The sequence below is a fragment of the Octopus sinensis genome, linkage group LG4 (genome assembly GCF_006345805.1).
Source record: "Octopus sinensis linkage group LG4, ASM634580v1, whole genome shotgun sequence".
Taxonomy (NCBI): domain Eukaryota; kingdom Metazoa; phylum Mollusca; class Cephalopoda; order Octopoda; family Octopodidae; genus Octopus; species Octopus sinensis.
Window position 1 is genome coordinate 114,957,649 of NC_043000.1, and position 19,227 is coordinate 114,976,875.

At 37.0% G+C, this 19,227-nt stretch overlaps 1 protein-coding gene and 1 long non-coding RNA gene across 10 annotated transcripts in view; one reads left to right on the forward strand and one right to left on the reverse strand.

Moving 5' to 3' along the window:
- LOC118763089 overlaps positions 1–19,089 on the reverse strand; it is a 20,513-nt gene extending 1,424 nt beyond the window's left edge. The window contains exons 1-2 of the long non-coding RNA XR_004998841.1: positions 19,015–19,089; positions 18,888–18,892 (exon numbers count right to left, since the gene is read on the reverse strand). This is a non-coding gene — a long non-coding RNA (uncharacterized LOC118763089). The remainder of the gene's footprint in view (positions 1–18,887; positions 18,893–19,014) is intronic.
- The window catches only part of LOC115210393, a 274,118-nt gene that overhangs the window by 148,213 nt on the left and 106,678 nt on the right, over positions 1–19,227 (forward strand). The gene's annotated exons all lie outside the window — the stretch shown is intronic.

Genomic DNA, 19,227 nt, shown 5'->3' on the forward strand with positions numbered 1-19,227 from the left:
GGGGCACTGTTGTTAGCTTTGCTACACCTTCATTGCTTTAAATCTCCTCTGATATGTGGCATTTGGTGAACGAGGGTATTTGATGTTACTACCCTTATCTGCATTTCCTGCCATGAGGTACACTCATCCAGAATCCTTGATAGAAGATCTATATAGATTTCCAGGGTTTTCTACGATAACCCATCACCAAACAAAGCTTTGTGAATGGGTTTGGTAGATGAAGAGCCTATGGATCCAAGGACTGTATTGTGATCCAATGCCTCTTTTGGCACAGTATTGATGGCTTTCTAATGCCAACCCATCCTATGCCCTTCGTTATGCCAACCACTTTAAAGTGGGCACTGGGAGCTTTCTGTCAGTGCTAGTGATATTGCAAGACTACAAACTCAAAGAGAGATGACTTTACACTAATAGACGAAGGGTTTAAAGATGAGAGATGAGGCCAGAGCAGAAGAGGTTTTTTTGCTGTAGAGAAACTAAATGGCTGTTCAGGTTTTAGAAAAAAGGTTAGAAGTGATCCGGTAATTAATGGTACTATTCTATACTTTTGAGATGAGGAATTAGGTAGAGTATTTACAATGGGTGGACAGATGTCCTCATTTTGTTTGTTGTTACCGCAACATTTCAGATGGTGTATTCTCCAGCCTTCATCAGGTGTTCTGGTGGAATTTATTTGACTAATGTGATATTCTGTTCTCATTCCTAAGATTACCTTAGAAATGAGAATAGTGTACCCCATTAATCAAATAAAGGGTTTGGTTCGAAATTCCACCAGAACATCTGATGAAAGCTGGAGAGTACATCAGCCGAAATGTTGTGGTAAAAACCAACAAGATGAGGACACCTATCCATCCATTCTATAATGTGAAAGTAATGGGGATGAGGTGTCTGAGTGGATCCTCAAAGATACAAGATGAGTAGAAGTGAATAGGGACAGAAAAACTGAGTGTGGGTGGGTAGAGGTTGCAACAGTGTTAAGGGCCTGGAGTGAGAGATGGTAAAATGGGTGATGGGGTGAGTTTAATGAATGAAGAGCAGTTGCTGAAGGATGTCGAGCAAGAGAGGTAGGAAGGAGTAGGGAACGGCTGTAGAAAAATGTCAAGGAGTGGATGTAGTGACTGATGGACAAGGGATGGGCATAACCAAACACGATGGGGGTTATTGATGACCCCCATCGTCATTGGTTTGGTAGGTTGAAAGAGTGTGGAAGGAGAGAGAGAGGCAGGTAGAGTGCATGGAGAGAGAATGATCGATGTATGATCAATGAGAATGGGAGACAATTTGGTAGGTCAGTGGTGTGATCAATGTAAAATATGGGCCGTGAAGATTAAGGACAAGCAATGGCTATCAAGTGAAATGGTTACTGGTCATGAGAAAGATTAATGGTATCAATGAAAAGCAGTGAGCTGACAGAAATGTTAGCATGTCAGGCGAAATGTGTAGCTGTATTTCGTCTGCCGCTGTGTTCTAAGTTCAAATTCTGCCGAGATCGATTTTGCCTTTCATCCTTTCGGGGTCGATTAAATAAGTACCAGTTACGTACGGGGGTCGATATAATCGACTTATCCATTTGTCTCTCCTTGTTTGTCCTCTCTGTGTTTGGCCCCTTGTAGGTAGTAAAGAAATAGGTATCAATGAAAAGCTACTGTTAAAGAGGTGATAGATGGTGGGGGTGCCTTGAGGAAAAAATTATGAGAAAGAACCCTGTTGTGCACACACACACGCACACACACACACACAGAGTGCTTCCAGAACTTAGTTTCATTAGGTTGAGCAGGGCTTCTCAAGATTCATATGTCACCACTCATCCTGATCTTTTGTCATCTCCTCCAAGAAGTTCAAAGTCCTAGACCAGTCCTAAATTGTACTTCATATTCAAGTCTCTGATAAAGCTATAAAACTCTGTGTGTGTAGATATACATATATGTATATATATATATATATATATACATATATATATATTCATATAAGTAGTTGATAGCTTTTGTTATCTAGGTGACCAAATTAGTAGCAGGGGTGGATGCTCTGAGAGTGTAGCTGCTAGAATAAGAATATCTTCACTTGTAACAAAGAGCCTCTCAGTCAGAGTGAAAGGTAGACTGTATGATGCATGTGTTGCAAAAAGCAATGCTATATGGCAGTGAAACAAGTAAAAGATAAAAGGTTTACATAAGAAAACTACCAGCATCGCCCGGCGTTGCTCGAGTTTGTTTTAACCATATAGAATTGGAATTTTTGAAAAGTAAAAATTTTGCATTATGTAGCTTGTTATTCTCTTTAAGTGAACATTTTTCTTGTTGAAATACACCGGAAAATGGCGACACAGCAGTCAAAAAATCATTAAAAATAGGGATTTTCATAGAAAAAAAACACCTTTTTGATGTAAATAATTTTTGGTGTTAACATGGTCTGATTTGAACTTTTTTTTCTACGGAAGGAAGAGCAAGCCTTCTATCATACTCTCAATTTTGGTCAACTTGTGCCGCAGGGTCTCGGAGGAGATAGTGTTAGTTGAAGACTACCAAACCTGCCATATACAGACAACTTCAGCTTTATGTATATAGAGATTAGCCCAGGTGAGATACATTTTGGTTTTGTGCAAGGGAGGAGGGGGGAGCATTACTAATGGTAGCTTCCTAGTGAGACAACTGCAGGAGAAGCGTTTACCAAAAGATTAAACCTCCATACAGTAGAACCTCACAGTATGAGTGCCCCATTGTATGAGTAATCTGTTGAACGAGCTGATTCTCATGCAAATTTTTGTGTTGAAGTACGAGCAGAAATCCGCAGTACGAGCACACAAATCATCCCATCTTTAAGGTAATTCAGTTAATAAAACCAGTTTACATATTTCTTTTGAATTCTCTTTTTTATAATTGTCATTTTACTTGTAACTACACCTTTTCTGTTTTAAAACCATAAAAAATTATTTTTGAATGGTTTGGGTGAGGAGCTGGAACAGATTAATTATATTTTAGTTAATTTCAATGGGAAAAATTGATTTGTAAAACGAGTAAATCATAAGACAAGTTTGGTCATGGAAAGAATTAAACTCATACTGCGAGGTATCACTGAACTAGGTTTTTATCAAAATGGAGAAAGCTTTTGACAGGGTCCTCCACTCACTTATCTTGTTGTCTATGTGGAAGCTAGGGATTGATGAGTGGCTGGTGAGAGTTGTACAAGCCATGTAGAAGGATGTTGTCAATAAAATGGTAGTATAGCTGTGAATTTAGTGTGGAGATAGGAGTTCATCAAAGATCAATTCTTGGGCTATTCTTGCTTATCATAGTCTTCCAGGCCATAACAGAGGAATTTAAGGTTGGTTGCTCTTTGGAACTCCGCTCTGCTGATGATCTCGTTCTTATCGTTGAATCTCTACTACAATTAGAGAAGAAATTTCGGCTTTTATGCAACTCATACACATACCTCTAACGCACACTGGGGTGGAGGTGGGGGGAAAGAATTGACGTAACAGTGTAGTACAAAGCTTAGTTCCCCACCATGTGGTTCCAGGTTCAGTCCCACGGCACGGCATTTTTGGCAAGTGCCTTCTGCCATAGACCTAGGCTGACTTAAAGCTTCATGAGTGGATTTGGTAGACAGAAACTGAAAGAAGGGTTGTGTGTGTATATATGTAGGTATATATATATATATTTCTTTACTACCCACAAGGGGCTAAACACAGAGGGGACAAACAAGGACAGACAAAGGGATTAAGTCGACTACATCGACCCCAGTGCGTAACTGGTACTTAATTTATCGACCCCGAAAGGATGAAAGGCAAAGTCGACCTCGGCGGAATTTGAACTCGGAACGTAACGACAGACGAATTTCGCCCGGCGTGCTAACGTTTCTACCAGCTCGCCACCTTATAGGTATATATATATATATATATATATATATATATATATGCATACTTTTTCACATATTTGTATATATGTATATATAAGTATATGTATGTATATATTTGTATATGTATGTATGTGTGTATGTATGTACATATATATATATGTATATATATGTATGCATGTATGTATGTATGTGTATATATATGTTTAATTTTCCCCTAACAGGTTCTATTTAAGTTATTTCTACCAACTCCTTTCATAATGCTATATCTATTAAATAGCGGCTAGCCTCTAACTTCTCACCGCTGAAACATGGACCATACCATAAAACCCACCACACAACATATTACCTTCACTATACCCCTAATGGAAACATGATGTAAACCGCAGCCTATGGATATATATCTTCTGAGAGTGACTGTATTTACCTACAGCAGGATGGAATACCATGGATTATAACAATACCTTAAAAAGAAGGTCCTATATTGTCTTACCATGTCTCTTACATTACTTTACATTATTTTTGTTCCTATTTTTACCTATTTTACTTTTTCTTATTTTATTTTACCCTCCTCTAGTATTCTAACCGAATTTCCCACATGTTAGTTTCCTAACATTTGTACTCTCTGAAGAAGCCTTGATGCTAAACCATTATCCAGTCTCTGTCCAATGTTTGTTCCTCCCTGTATATGACTGATGTGATGAGGATGACTTGGAAGATTTTAAGGCCTCCTGGTAGAACTGGCCATAAAAAATTTGTATCTGTACCTCATCTATTATTAGTCATTCATTTATATATATATATATATATATATATATGAAAGAAGGTTTGAAAATGCAATTTTAAAAGATGCTTATTTACGTGACCGGTTTCACATTTTTAGAACAAGATTATCAAAAGTAACATGTAAAAGCTTTGTTGTGTTAGGTACTGGTTGTCCCAAAATATTACAATACATATATACATTCTTTGATAATAATAGGAACTTGTTAAAAACAGTTTACAAGGAAGAATCTTGGGAAAATATTAATATTTATTGTAATATTTTCCCAAGATTCTTCCTTGTAAACTGTTTTTAACATGTTCCTATTATTATCAAAGAATGTATATATGTATTGTAATATTTTGTGGCAACCAATACCTAACACAACAAAGCTTTTACATGTTACTTTTGACAATCTTTAAAATTGCTTTTTCAAACCTTCTTTTATGTATATTTCCACTCATGCGGTACCTTACAACTTCACTTTGTTATATATATATATATATATTTATATGTATGTATGATGTATACATAGCTCCAATCTGATCTGGCAAAATTTCTCCTGCTGGATGCCCTCCCTAACGTATACATATATGTATGATATATGTTATCCCATGGTGGGTTGAATTTTTCAACCCCTATCTCATTTTATAATATATATATATATATATATATTATATGTATATGTATATATATGTGTGTGTGTGTGTGTGATCATTATCATTGTTTAACGTCCGCTTTCCATGCTGTCATGGATTGAACAGTTTGACTGAGGACTGGCAAGCCAGGATGCTGAACCAGGCTGCACTGGTATTGACCACATTCAAACGGTACTTTTTACTAGCCACCAGCCCTGGCATCGGCCATGCTCAAATGTTGCTTTTTGCATACCATTGGCACAGGTGCCAGTCAGGCAGCACTGGAATCGGCCACAAAACAACTTCAGTTGACTCAACAGGTCTTCTGAAGCACAGAATATTGCCCAATTATTGAAGAGTACTTGTAAATAGGCTGATTATGTGACACTGGCATTAGCCACAGCTCCAATATCACTTACTTGCTGGGTCTTCTCAAACACGGCATATTCCCAAAGGTCTCAGTCACTTGTCATTGCATCTGTGAGGCCCAATGTTCAATGGTCATGCTTTACCACTTCATCGCAGGTCTTTCTGGGTCTTCCACAGGTTCCCTTCACTATTAGCGTGTGACACTTCTCCTCACAGCTCTCCTCATCCATACACAACACATGACCATACCTGTGCATTCATCTCACTTGCACACATCTGATGTTTCTTATGTCCAACTTTTCTTTCAGGATGCTCACACTCTATCATGTATGCACACACACACACACACACACACACACACACACGGCTGCAGACATCTACTTTTCTACTCTAGGCACAAGGCCTGAAAATTCGGTGAGGGGGCCAGTCGATTAGATCGAACCCAGTACGCAACTGGTACTTAATTTATTGACACCGAAAGGATGAAAGGCAAAATTTGAACTCAGCAGAATCTAAACTCAGAACGTAGCGACAGACGAAATACCTATTTCTTTACTACCCACAAGGGGCTAAACATAGAGGGGACAAACAAAGACAGACAAACGGATTAAGTCGATTATATCGACCCCAGTGCGTAACTGGTACTTATTTAATCGACCTTGGAAAGATGAAAGGCAAAGTCGACCTCAGCGGAATTTGATCTCAGAACTCAGCATTTCACCCGGCTTGCGAACGTTTCTGCCAGCTCTGAGTTTGATGAGTTGTGTATAATGCTAAGCACTTTATGGACAAGAAACCATTGGTCACTCTATGACTGGACGTATATTTAACTGCATGTATGTAATGTATATATATATATATATATACATACATCATCCACACCAGCATGGAAGGCAGACGTTAATGATGATGTGTGTGTGTGTGTGTGCATGTGTGTATACACAGACAGATAAAACTAAGTTGATAATCAAAATGTCCATAATGAACAGACATATTTTGTTTATTTAAAGATTAAACAGTAACACATAATCAGTAAATATACAATCATAACAATAATATTATCTTAGTTGCTAAACATGTAAACTATTTAATCTTACCTGTGGTTACTGATTAAATGTAAAGGAATTATTTAATGGTGGTGGTGGTGGCGGCAGCACAGAGTGTTCAGGTGAAGTGACTCTTCTTATGACTTAGGTGCGCTCAATAAAATGATAATGATTGTAGTCTATACACACATATACACACACAGGTTTGTGTGTGCATAAATATATCGGCACATACCTGTGTCTGTGTGCGCGAGTGTATATATATATAATTATAGATTAGGTTATCTACGAGATACCACCATGCTGAAAATAGCAGCCATGAACCAACTCATTTTGAGCATGGTGGTATCTAGTAGATACCCTAATTTATAATTTTAATAATTATTACCTTTGAAGGTTATTTTTTCCATGCTGACGACTTGATAAGTTCGTTATTTTATTCTAAATTAACGATCTTATCCTTATATATATATATATATATTATATATATATATATATATATAGTAATAAGAAAATGGAGGGGATCAATAGGTGGTATTCATCAACTTTTAGACATTATATTATGTCTATTTATTTATTTTGAACAATTCTGAGAATATATATACATGTATATAAAATTAAATAATAAGGGTAGAAATTGATGTTAATCAATTAAAACCAGTGGCTAAACATATTTAAAAATCCGAAGATTTAAAATTGTGTTACATACAAAATTAAGAGGAATGACCACTAAAGTGGACACCCTATATGCTAAACATAGATGTCGAATCACCATTACCACGAAGGATGTGTTCTCAAGAAAAAAATCTCAGCAAAACACCAAAATGTAAAAACGAGCAAGACAAATGAAAACATACGAAATAAAACTATGCTCATTTTTACATTTTGGCATTTTGCTGAGATTTTTTTCTTGAAAACACATTCTTCGTGGTAATGGCAATTTAACCTCTATGTTTAGCATATAGGGTGTCCACTTTAGTGGTCATTCCTCTTAATTTTGTATACATGTGTATATATATATATATCACCGTGATCACTGTGACCGACCAGGCTATCAGATGTTGCTACACATTGCTGGTCACAATGTTTTAGCCTTCAAATGACGCCACCCCGCTGGCTAAGCGAGCAGGCCAACAGAAGAAAGAGTGAGAGAAAGTTGTGGCGAAAGAGTACAGCTGGGATCGCCACCACCCCCTGCCGTACAACCATGAGTCCACTGCCCTAACCACTGGGCCATTGCGCCTCCACACACACATATATACATATATATATATATAATATATATACATGTATATATATTCTCAGAATTGTTCAAAAGAAATAAATAGAAATAATATAATGTCTAAAAGATGATGAATACTACCTCTTAATCCCCTCCATTTTCTTCTTGCTGTATAAATTAAGGGTAAAACCACTAGTTACACTCGCCCATTTATTACACTCAGTAGTGTAGTTGCCATGCAATAACCAACACTTGTGTATTAATAATTGGGTATTCTACCAGCAGTGTATTGGATAGATACTATCCCTTAGTTGGTTGGATTCACAACCTCTAACTCTCTTTGAATATATATATATATATATATATACACACACACATACATATATACATACATTCATACAAGATAGGGTGCAGAAAAGTTCTTAGCTTTGGGTAAAAGAAGGAGGCTCAGTTAATTATGATTTTGTCCGATATTTTCTCCTCTTTGTTTCACACACTTATTGCAGTGGCCCTTCAATTTTTGTAAGCCCTGTAAAAGAACTCAAAATGTTGGGCGTCCAGCCAGGCTTTTCACAATACCCTTAAAGCCAGGATCTTTACAGCACCTCTTCATATATATATATATATATATATAAAGTGAAAAAGTCTTTTATGTTTCAAGCCTACGCTCTTCAATAGAAAGGAACATGAGGAAATAAACAAAGAAAGAAAAAAAAACTTGTGGATTCTGTGATCAATCATGGTAACTATATATATACGTGCGGGTGGCACGTAAAAAGCACCCACTACACTCACGGAGTGGTTGGCGTTAGGAAGGGCATCCAGCCGTAGAAACACTGCCAGATTTGACTGGGCCTGATGAAGCCTTCTGGCTTCACAGACCCCAGTAGAACCGTCCAACCCATGCTAGCATGGAAAACGGACGCTAAATGATGATGATGATGATGATGATGATGATATGTATATATATATACACACACATATACTAACTTAATGTTAACAAAAGTTGGGATGCATGACGTTCAGTTATTCCATAAATGAAAAATACATTAAATACTACAAAATGTACAGATAGGACAGACACCAGGGCCCTAATCCTTCATCAGTTATCAACCGAAAATACCTAGTTTCATGCCTTTAATGATAAGACTAGGAACTTCGTATATTGGTGGCACCTGCAAGATTTGCGGAGAATTAGGACTTGAACAAACAAATTAATACAGAGTGGACATATGAAAGTAAACCATGGTAATTTGAAATGATAGACAAAGACAATAAATAATTATAGCCATGGGGCCAAACACGAAAATGATGGATTAATGCCTGGGAGAAACCTCAAATGGATGTAAAGAACAGAACTGAGAAGAAAAAAAAGAAGAGAAAAAATTATATATAGAGAGTGTTCAAAAAGTCTCTCCGCAGTATTTTATTGCAAAATAAATATTTATAAGATGGTAAAAGGCTACAAAAGAATATATTAGACTTTACAAGACTTTAAAAATTCACTGCGGAGAGACTTTTTGAACACCCTGTGTGTATGTATATGTATGTATGTATGTATGCATGCACACACATATACAAACACATATATACACACACACATATATATGAACATACAGGGCAACCCAAAAGTAGGTTTACAGTTGTCATGTAGGCACCTTAAATTTTTTTTAAAACGTCTAATTCCATTCAAATTTCTATATTACAACTAACTAAATTAGCATAGAATAATGGTTTCATTTTTTTTTTTTTTTTTTATAATTAAGGTCTAAACTGTTAATTTTTGAATGTGAAAGAGATAATTGAATAACTGTAAACCTACTTTTGGGCTACCCTGTATATGAACTACTGCCATCATTCACAATTTTTGATTACTTGATGTTGATATATTCAATGGTATAAGGTGGTGGGATGGCAGAATCATTGGAGCACTTGTCAAAGTGCTGAGTGACATTTTGTACATCTCTATGTTCTGTGTTCAAATTCTGCCATGGTTGACTTTGCCTTTTATCCTTTTATCAATATCATAAGTACCAGTTGAACCCTGGTGTCAATGTAATTGACTTACCCCATCCCCTGAATTTGCTGGCCTCATGCCAAAATTTGAAATCAAAAAATATATATATATAATTTTATTTGTTAGGGAATAAAAATTCCGGCATAACAGGGGTTCAAATTATTCTCAATGAGGAAATATATATTTTATCATTTAGAAACTGTAGGCCCCTTCATCTTACCATATAAAAGAATTTTAATTTAAATACTTACTACTTTATAACTTGGCTACACGTGTTTCATGAGGTACATTTCCCATTTCCTCAACCTTGCCGTGTTTAGCTGGAACCATTCTTAAAATATAACCCCAATCATCAGGCCCCTAATATCACTTTCTCATAGTTTGATACTATAAAATATATTTTAATTTAAACAAATAAGTATGTGTAAAATAGGTTCGCCATAATTTAATTCAAATAAAAAATTCAAAAATAAAATAAAAAATAAAGATGAGAAAATACGAATAAAAATTAAAATTTACAAAAATTATGTTCTTAAGTAACTTATGTCTATAAATATAAAATTCATAATATAAAATTTACATTATTACATTATTGACAATTAACGGATATTTGTCCTCATCTTGTTTGTTGTTAACACAACATTTCTACTGATATATCCTCCAGCCTTCATCAGGTGTCTTGGGGAAATTTCAAACTTGAGTTCTCATTCCTAAGGTATTTTTTGATGTTATTATTATTATTATTTTTATCATCATCACCATCATCATTATTCAGGTCACTGCCTGGAATTGAATTCAGAATTTTGGAGTTAGTAGCCCATGCTCTTAACAAATACGCCATATACCCGTGGGCATAGTGGTTAAGAACGCGAGCTACTAACCCCAAGATTCCAAGTTCAATTCCAGGCAGTGACCTGAATAATAATAATAATAATAATACATGTCGATGTCCAGTGAGGAGAGACATTTAGGCCAGTTTTGTTTGAGGATCTCTTTCTCAATTTGTTTTCAGTTTGCCTTATACACATGTAAACATACATATATATACACATACACACACACACATATACATATATACATACATATATAGATAGAGAGATAGATAGATAGATAGATAGATAGATAGATAGATAGATAGATAGATAGCGATAGATATATGTATAGTGAAACTTAAAAGTGAAACAATGCAATAAGGGCTATAAATGAAATGAACCCGAACTCAGCTACTGGTCCTGATGGATTCCCAGCAATCCTTCTAAAAGCATGTGAGTGAGTCCTAGGCAGCTTCTTCATAATCAGAAACCATGTTGGGTGTCAGTCAGCAAGTCGTTTTCCTCAAGGAAGGTGATTAGTTTTCTTCTGACTATTCGTTCCATGACCTTGCTTATGTGCAAGGTCAGAGAGATAGGTCTGTAGTTTTTGGCCTCTGCTACCTCTTCTTTGAATAGGGCATATTTTACCCTCCTCCAGCTTGCTTGGAAGTTTGCGAGTTGTGAGGAAGCTCTGAAAGAGGAACCGCAGTGGTCTTGCTAGGACTCACTTCCATGCTTTTAGAAGGGTTACTGGGAAACCATCAGGACCAGTAGCTGAATTCAGGTTCATATCATCTATAGCCCTTATTACATTGTTTCACTTTTAATAGTTTCACTATCTATCTATCTATCTATCTATCTATCTCTCTCTCTCTCTCTCTCTCTACATATATATATATATATATATATATATATATATACTTCACTGTTGATATAATATAGACACATGTCAAGAATTGTCTCCTGTGCTTATATTTATACAATTTATTTTGTATTTTCAATTCATTGACAATACTGTTGTTCGTCAGATCTTTCTTAGTCACTGCTTTACTTTATGTTTGACAATGCAAGTGACAAGGGAGTGTCTCTAACTCAATCCTGAACATTCATTATAAACGGCTTACTTCAAATAACACTGGCATGTCAAATTTCTGGGTGATGTACAATGATGAAAATATACACATACATGTGTGTGTGTATGTGAGAGAAAGAGAAAGAACCTTTATGCCTGCTCATGTGTGCGCACACGTGTGTCTTTGGCTGTTGCCAGATGTCACAGTTTCCTTGGGCCACATCTTAAGAGGGAGTCATTGGATAATGCAGTTTTAAATAAGAAGTGGTAGGGCATAACTGGAACGTTTTTGATCATAGGTCAACAGACTTACTATTATGTCTCCCTTCTTTCTCTCTCTCTCTCTCTGTATGTGTATATGCATACATACATACATGCATGCATACATGTATACATACATACATACATACATGTATGTGGGTGCAGATTTGTATGTATTGAAATAGAGGGAATGATAGCTACTTAATGATTGCTCCATCTTCACAGATAACTGATATCTGTTTCTTATTGTCAATGACATTCCTGACTTTCCGTCAATGACCTCTCAGATAACTATTCAGTCCCTCAGCAGATATGCATGGCTTGAAGCATAAGTGACAGATGAAAGTTACAACTTATTCTGCCATACAGTTCTATATTCAAGAGATGAGGAATTATGTACATTATTTACATTTGACGGATATTTGTGTTAACAACAAACAAGATGAGGACAAATATCTGTCAAATGTAAATAATGTGAATAATTACTCTGCCATTTCAACTAGTTTGGTCTGTATACGTTGCCATTCTTCCATCACTATAGGACTTTCTGTAGTTGGAATGACAGATGGGGTCACCTTAAAAGAGACATCTCTATGTCATTCAATTACAGCGATAAACTCATTTCTTTTCACTTTGACCGGCAGATTTTAAAAATAATTTCTTTGTAACTAAACACTTTTAAACTTCTGTATACTGGTAGAATGTGTTACATAAAACAAATTGCCGAAATGCAAGAAATTTAACGAATAGCTTACAAACTACAGAATTTTCTCAAGAAAGCCAAGAGAAAAAGATGTTTTATTAAACACATTAAACCAATATACGAAGTTTAAAAGTGTTTAGTTACAAAGAAATTATTTTTTAAATCTGCCGCTCAAAGTGAAAAGATCCATAAACTCTTCTACAGCACAAGTACTGCTCTCTCAATCTCTGTGTTTGTACTTAATGACAGACCAATGTGAGATGACCAATACTCATGTGAAACCACAGGTTTTACATGAAGAGCTTACTTTCAAAATCAGACATATATGCAACAAGATGACTTTTGAATAATTGAGGGCAATAACAACTTGAATATATCTGTCTATGTGGCATCTATCCCAGTTTGACTGAAAAAAATTCCACGTGCATGAAGCCAGCAGCTTGCAGATTGTATTTTAATGGTGATCATGAAATCGGCCAAATATGCATATGCACTTCTACTGGTTTTGAAAGTAAGCTAAGTGTCCCTTTATTAGAAGGATGTTGTGACGGCAGCAAGGGTTCTCTCACTCCCAATGGTTTTACTGTATGCTCTGACACCAAATAAGGGTATTTCTGCATCCCTGTACTCAGATGCTTGTTAACTCATAGTTGGGACTCTGATTGGTGCTAGTATTCTGGATCAGAACAGTAAGTGGCTAAGAGGGGGTTTCATACTCTTCGAAACATGGAGCTCTTGAGCGTGAACCCCACTACCGGGTCAGATTAAAGTCATACACATGTATATGTATATATGTATGTACATATACATGTGTATATCTGTATGTATGTATGTGTGTATGTATGTATGAATGAATGTACGTATGCCTGTATGTATGTATGTGTGTATGTATGTATATTTATATGTGTGTATGAATGTACATATGCATGCATACATGCATGTATGTATTTATGTATATGTGTATGCATGTATATATATGTATGTACGTATGTATGTATGCATGTATATATGTATGTACGTATGTATGTATGTATGTATGCATGCATGCATGTATCTAGAGATAGAGAGAAGTGGGTAGCTACATTCATACACTTATACACACAAAATTGTCCTACCTCACACTTTTACAGTGCAAATATTAATACTACGTATTTTCACTCGCAGGAATGTAGGCAGTGATTTTAATATACAATACACTTTATTGAACATAGACGACAGAGTGAGTTTCCTTGTGGTGCGAAAGTGTATGAGTACCGTTTCATGTTCGTTATTTTGTAATCCCTTGTTTTACTTTCCAGCAAATATCATGGGCCCTGCGTTCTTCTTACAACAAGTAGCTGATATGGTGGGCTGGCTAAATCAACTTCGACTTATTTCTGCTACAAAATATGTTATCCAATCCACTAGGTTGATATTCAAAGTCGACCAGGATAAGATTTGAACTTGGAACGTAGACAAAATTCTTTCATGGTCAATGCAATTTTTTTTTTCTGAGTATGAAGGGAGATAACTACAGTTGTAATTATCTCCCTTGGTTTAACACCTACTATCGGGCATCGAAGTTCTCGTGAACAGGGAAACAAATAGTACTTAGCTCCGTTCAGGAAAATGGCCCACGATATGTGGGAAAGATGGAGATAGAAATTTCGTGCGGTGTACTCAATGCAAGTTATGAACACAAGAGGTGCAGCGGAATCACGGAAAGGTTGAGAAAAAGAAAAGTTTGTATGCGTCAAAGCAACAGATAAATTTAACTCTAAGAACGCGGGAAATAGATTTTTTGGAATAGCCAGCAGATTTCCTTTCAGAGAGTAAATAGTTTGTTATCTAAGTGACCCGATTAGCAGTGGAAGGAAATGTTATGGAAATATAGTTGTTAGAATAAACATAGAATGGAGAGAGTTCAGAGAGATATTACCTCTCTTTCCCTTTCTTTCTCTCTCTCTCTTCAAGCAAAAGACAAATTATCTGATGATTGTGCACAAACAACAATGCTATATGGTAGTGAGATGCAGGCCCTGAATGCAGAGGGTACTGAAATACTAAAAAGAAATGAATCTCGTCTGCTTCATTGGATATACAACAAAGTGCCAATGTATATAGAGAAAAAAAATAGGCCTAAGATGAATTAGATGTATTGTGCCAAGGAGAAGACTGTGCTGGTATTGTGATGTATATGTATGAATAAGCTGTATGCAGAAGTGTCAATCATTTAAAGTGGTTGGAACTTAAGAAACAGGAGGACCCAAGAAGATGTGGAATGAAGAACTGATCTCAAGGCTGATCTCAAGATGTTGAACCTAACACGAATGAAAGGTTCTAAAAACGTTGTTTAGGCCTGTATATTCACTTGGCCAAATCTATCACTGTCAAGTCTTCCCTATTTCTCATCTTCTGAACAGCTATTCCTCCATCACTCTATTAATTACAGCACTATTCAGCTACTGTAATATTATAAGAGCAAAATTTGAACCCATTCCATCCTCTTTCTGTTACTTCCTCTCCTCCCACTGGAACCACTTCCTTTAAAAATCCCTTCCTTCATTCTTAATATTATCTGGGTCTTAATTTATTTCCACCCATCACCTCCTTTCTCTACCTATAGTTATCTTTCCATTTCCTCTGAGCAACATGTTAGGACTACCATGCCTCATCTTTAACACTCTTGTATCTTCTATCAATCTCAACACCCTCTCATACCTACTTTTAGCAGCCCCTCAACAACCGTCACCACCACCACATTTGTTCACCTGTCTCCCTGTTCCCCACCTCCAGTCATTCCAGCCACCCCTATGTTCCTCTTACCTCCATCTCTGTCCCTGTACATCTTCCCCTTCTCATCTCACCCTCCCTGTATGTCATTTCTCTATTTCCTGATCTACCAACAGGTCTATTAATACTGCTGCTTTTCACACTTCCTATATTTCCACTTAACTACTCCCTCCTGAACCATTCCTATTTCCCCTGCACCTCCTCCCACCTCCCCTTACTGATATTATCCTTCAACCACATCTCCACTCTTCTTCACCATTCTCTACATTCACCTCTTCACCCCCCCCCCACCGTTTCTCACCATTTGTCAGTCTTTTCTCACACTCTTATGAGGCGACCCACCCTCTCTCTTTACCCCTCATCTGCTGTCCTTATACTTTCATTATTCCTTTTTATTCCTTCCTTATTTCTTGTACTTTAGTTTGTGCGAATGGACGAAATGAGGAAAGCTTTGGTGGTTAGAGGTGCTAGAGTGAGAGAGGCAAGAGAGTTTATGAATGATAGGAAAGCTTGGAGAGTGTTTCTGGGTGGATGAGTGAATTTGATGTTGCTCAAAGGGGTATGGAACCAGCATGATGTGGTGGGGGTAAACTATCATATGCTGTTGGGCCCTGCTGCTGATATGGGGGGGGGTGCATTCTATGCCTTGATCCAAGCATAGAACGGGGCTCGCCCCTTTGAGCTGGGAAATGAATGGAATGCCTGGTGTGTGTCTTGTTGTGGCTACCCACGCCTAAAACATGGGGAATAGGCCTGGGTATATATATATATAAAGGGGTTTGTATGATTGTGTATAGAGGGATATATATTATTCAAAGGAATTCCAACTCTGTCTGTTTTTTATGTTTTATTTATATTCTTTATAATATTAATGTAGAATATAGAATATATAGTATAAATAGTATATATATAGTAAAATGAAATGAAGTATTGATTGTCTTATTGAATAGATGAAATAGTGAATACCAAATATTAAGGGACACGCTTGGCCACCACAAGCCAGTTATCACTGTGGTAACTTTTCTGACACCCCGGCGGACGCATAGCTCGCCGCTGTTCAGAAAGTATCGATGGGCCACACCCATTGATCCTATATATATTTCTTGTACCTTGAGAGTTCCCTCTGACACATCATTAACACCACCTTTGCCTTCCTTCTAGCTACTCCTACAATTATACAATGCAGGGTGGCTATGTATCGCTACGATAGCAAGACCCCTGTGCTTGTCTCTCTGCCATACTTTAGTATGTATGAGGACAATCCATCTGAGCACGGGGAAGCAGAAATAACCTTGGCTAGTGTCAGGGCATGTAGTAAAACCACTGGGAGTGAAGGACCCCCTACCTATTGTCACAACATCCTTCCAAGAGTGGGTCACTCTGATACATACATGCATTCATACATAGACATACATGCATTTTCATACTTACAGATACAATGTGATCAATAAATTAATAATTCCTTTTCCTCGTTACAAGTGTAATTTTAATTAATGAAAGTGCCTTGCACTATATAAACTATGTTAAAACAACCCTTGCCATATATATATATGTATGTACTGTTTATCTCTTCTGACGCCATTCACAGGCTGCTTATACATTCAATATATACTGATATGTTTGTGGATGAATAAATTGAATTAATTTATTCATTTATTTTATTACCTAAAAATAGATTTTATTCATTTATCTAAACTAACACTGACCCATATACAAAAGTAAGCTATATTTTCATATCTCTATGTATTCAAGTTAATTTGTCAGCTGTTTAAAATATGACAAAAATTTAACCTTGCACCTTCATTAAACTTTAGTCACACAGTTTTAGTTTCTCTTAACAAAGTATAAATTTTTATTATAAATTTCTTTTCGTGTGAGTAAGAGATAAAATGCTGTGATATTCATGCCTTTACCATCATTTTTAATCTCTCTGGGTAATCTCACATTGTCAGCATAGCACATGGCAAAACCTGCATCGCAAAGTCTGGCTTTTGTCTTTGAATCCAGAAATTATACTGAACCTAATTGTGGCTAACCCTCTACAAAGCTCTGGTGAAACTCACAGTGGAATACGACTCCCATATCTGGGACAGTATCTCCATTATACAGACATACACCTTCCTCCCACAATGGTGTACTGTTCCCATTTATGTGTCAGTCGCTGTTATACAGTGCCCATGGCTTTTGAAAACATTTTTTCACACTCAGATTTGCCAAAGCATGGATAGCTTGCTTACCAACCACATGGTTCCAGGTTCGGTCCCACTGCATGGTACCTTGGGCAAGTTTCTTCTACTATTGCTTTGGGCCAACCAAAGCCTTGTGAGTGGATTTGGTAGACAGAAACTGAAAGAAGTCCATCATATATATTATATCTATTATATAAAATCCACAGTGGCACTGAACCCAGAACCATGCGGTTCGTAAGCAAGCTACTTACCACACAGTTACTCCTACACCTTTATTGGATATTTACTATAAATAATGTCTTGTGTTTGTGGATTGTTTTATTTGGGTTGTATTATTGAATTGATGGCGTCTTGCATAGGATATGGGCTGTGCTTAGCAGGGCTATTTTTCGGATAGTGTATAGTGTTGAGGGTCCAGGTATAATTTCCACGTTTATGTAGACACTGCAGTTGTTGCACGCATATTTTAGAGCACAGATTTACTGCTTGCTTTCTTTCTTTTTCTCTGCTTTTCAATCTCTGCAAAAATAGCCTCTTTCCCCTTAGAACTTGGGTCTTCCTAATTCATGTCTCCTGCCCCATTCTAGGATGGTAGTATATAATTTAATGGAACCTGGTTATTTACAATAGGCCAGATCACCACATAGAGCAATGATTCTCAGCCAGGGTCCACATGGCCTTTGAGGTTCCATACAAGATTTTGTTGTTAAAATTAATCTGAAATATATTGGTTATACTTTTCCAATACACAAAATATTTTAACAATTTCTTTTACGACATTCATAATAATATTTAATGATGAAAATATGTAGTTTTGTCTATCGATGCAACGAAGACCATCTAGTCATCCTGGGGTGGGGGTGGTATTGTTTTGTGAGTCTGCAGATGGCTAGTGAGGCCAATCTGCGCCCGAAAGAGTCTTTGACAGTCTGGACAGGGAATGGTAGCACCTGCTACAGGGTTGTTAGCTCTGTTCTTCCTGGCTTGTCTGCGGTCTTCTGCAGCAGCGATCCTATTGGTCTCACATGTGTTGGCACCCTTGTGGACAGCTGATTGCCACCCTTCTCTGTCTAGAGCAGACTGCTCCCAAGTGTCATGGTCAATGTTGAAGTCAATGTTGAAGGCTTTCAGTGTGTCCTTAAAGCGCTTCCTCTAGCTGCCTTGTGAGCACTTTCCCTTTTGCAGCTCGCCAAAGAGCAATCTTTTTGGTAATCAATTATCTGACATGCAAACTACATGCCCTGCCCAGCAAAGCTGAGACTGCATCAAGATGGTATGGATGCTGGGCAGGTTAGCACATATTAGTACCTCAGTGTCCAGGATCCTGTCCTGCCACTTTATGCCGAGAAGTTTTCTGAGGTGTATTGTATGAAAGTGGTTCAGCTTCCTAGTAGATGAAAATATAATAGAATTTTGTTAAACATTGAATGGCTATGAGGGTCCACCCAAGTTAAATAAGAATCAATGGGATCCATAGGTAAAAACAATGGTTGAAAATCACTGAAAGGGTC